This window comes from Procambarus clarkii, chromosome 55, assembly GCF_040958095.1.
Source record: "Procambarus clarkii isolate CNS0578487 chromosome 55, FALCON_Pclarkii_2.0, whole genome shotgun sequence".
NCBI lineage: Eukaryota > Metazoa > Arthropoda > Malacostraca > Decapoda > Cambaridae > Procambarus > Procambarus clarkii.
In genome coordinates this window covers 23253279-23256329 of record NC_091204.1, presented here as the reverse complement: position 1 = coordinate 23256329, position 3051 = coordinate 23253279, and positions in this window count along the sequence as shown.

The following is a 3051-nucleotide window of genomic DNA, read 5'->3' as shown; positions in this document are numbered from 1 at the left end:
TGCCCCACCAATTCCGACAACTGCACATGTAGAACATCCACTAGGGCAACACCAACTAACATGTGGTCCACTGGCACCTTGAAAGCCAGACCAGCGACGAGGTCCTCTTCAATGGGTAAATCCCCATGTCTCCTCAGCAGGCGTACCACGCCCACCCGGGGGACAAACCCCCACACCCGTCAGGGACACCCTCCTCACACAGCCACTAGGGTGGAACGGGCGAGTGCTACGAACAACACGTCTGCACCCAACAGCTGCCGATGAGCCAATCCACGTCCGAAGTGGTCGCCCACTGTTTCAGTGTAGTTAATATTTTGGAACCGCGAGCGGTCTGTACTGGAAGTGCGTTTGTTCCGGCTTGTCTAGTGTTGACAGCGCCACTACGGACTTTAACGTAACGTTAAACTATTGTTGCCTTCTTTTGTTATTACTAAGTTTTCATGAATAAATTGTTATTGTTGGAACTACAAGCGCGATTCCGTGCACAGCTTCTAAAACCCTTGTCCCCATTTATTAACTCTGCCATATGCTTGAAAGTGATTCTTCGTGTTGCTCTGGATACTTGGACTCGAGCTAATTTCATAGCCACACACACCATACAAAACATTGGTGTGAGAACCAAGTAGCTACTCTGACAACTGCCTTCGTCAGTTACGGAAGCACATGACCCAGTGTATTAATTAAGAGTGCCAAGGATTTGGATTCTGGCGGCGGCTCTATGCCACCTGTGCAGTGTTCAAGTAATAAGCTGTCATTACAGCATTGGTTTGTTGTTAGTGCAGTCCATTAGTGCCATCTACCCACAGGCATCATCTCACATGGTAATATGATGCTAATCTAAGGAATCTCATAGGTTGCTTACGAGAAGTAGGCTGTGGATATTGTTGAATGGCTTGAAGATGTATGTCTAATGGTGCTAAGCTTTCACTGCCTATGACATGACCTGGATATTTTACTTTATCTTCGTTAAACGTGGACTTGCCCAAATTAATGGTGAGACCAGCCTGGAGAAGCTTGTAGAATAGTCGTTGTAGCTGGTGTAGATGTTTTTCCCACGAGCTGGTCGCTACATCGATTCGTCCAGGTAGGCATAGGTGTCGTCAGGGAGGTTGACAGCTCGCTGGAAAGTAACTGGGGCATTGCAGAGTCCAAAAGATAAGCGTTTGTACCTAAAGAGGCGAAAAGGAGTGGTAAAAGATGTTTTTAGCATGATCAGTAAGATTTATTTGGTAATAGCCCTTAAAGAGGTCTATTTGAGACTAAGAATTTAGCATTACCTATGGTATCTAAGATGTCGTTGATGCTAGGTAAGGGATAAGAGTTTTTGATGATGACAGAATTTACTTTTGGTAATCTGTGCATAGTCTTACCTTGTCATATGGTTTGGGAACCAGTATGCATGGTGAAGCCCAAGGAGACTCACAGGGTGTAGCTAATCCATTGGTGAGGAGGTGCTGTACTTCGGCTAATGTAGCTTCTCTCTTCTGTAGACTGATGCGGTTATAAGAATGACAGATGGGCATCGTATCAGGGAGCAGCTGGATGTCATGTTGCACTAAAGTACATTCCTATCTTGAGATGATATCGGGGATTAGCGTCCCCGCGGCCCAGTCCTCGACCAGGCCTCCATTTTGTTAAACACCCCCAGGAAGCAGCCCGTAGCAACTGTCTAACTCCCATGTACCTATTTACTGCTAGGTGAACAGGTGCATCAGGGTGAAAGAAACTCTGCCCATTTTGTTTCCGCCTCCACCGGGGATCGAACCTGGAACCTCAGGATTACGAATTCGAAGCGCTGTCCACTCAGCTGTCAGGCCTCTTTCACTACTGAGGAGTGTCCTGAAAAAATTCTTTATGGGTAGAGAATAATTTTTTCAAAAGAGCATTATTTTTAAAATGTTGAAGGTATTTGGGGAGATCTTTTAGTATGTCACAGTTAAGCGTAACTGTGTCAATGTTATCTTTACACTCAGATGGAGAGGTAGCAGGGTGTGTGTCACTGTTAGGATACATCTCTGTAAATGCGGATACCGACAACAATACAGGTAGAGGATTATTTAGATAGTTTTTTAGTAAGTTAAAGTGGCAGAGTTGTGTAGTGCGACGCCTATCTGGAGTCTCTTAGAACGTAGTTCTTGTTGTTCTTGCATTCTTTGATGCGATAAGGTCCTAAAAATTTACTTTCAAATGGAGAGCTTGGGATAAGAAAATATGCCAGGACGAAGTCTCCTACATTAAACTTTCTTACCTTAGTGTTATTGTCAAAGTGTGCTTTCATCTTATGTTGGGAGGTCAATAAATTATCACTAGCAACCTTATGGAAGTGTTCCAGTTTATGTCCCAAGTTTTTAAGAAACTGAGACACATAAAGGGAATCACTGAAGGTGTTTGACGTTAAGAAATATTTAAAGGCTTTAAGGGCACAATGGCAATTACGACCGTTGAGTATCTCATAAGAAGATAATCTAAGAGACTCATGAGGAAGACTTCTGAAAATGCACTGTTAAATTTCTTTAACAATGACTTCATGGTTTGATGACTACGTACTCAGATCCCTAATAGGCAGGGTGATATGGAATAGACAAGACTTGGGTGATGTTAAATTTTTGAAGGGTTTTCTTAAACAACTCACTGGTGACATTAGTTCCACAGTCAGTTTGGATCTACTTCGGGAATCTATACTGAGTGAAGATATTCAACAGATGCTTGACAACTGTAGCAGCTGTAATGTTCTATTGGGAACCTGGTGGTTGGACACATAATCGTGTTAATGTACATGTTTCTTGCGTGTGTTTTTGGTAAGGGTCCAAAGCAGTCGATGATTAACTTAGAAAAAGGTTCGTAAGGCACAAGAATAGGGATAAGTGGTGCTTTTAGAATAGGAACTTTACGTTTACCTGCCATTTGACATGTATGGCAAGTATTAACAAAGGTTTTTATATCTCGTTATGCCTGGACAAAAATAGTCTTATATAAGAGCATTATATAATTTATTGATGCCATAATGAGACAATGGGCAATGAGCAAGAGAGATAATATCTCTTCTTAAAG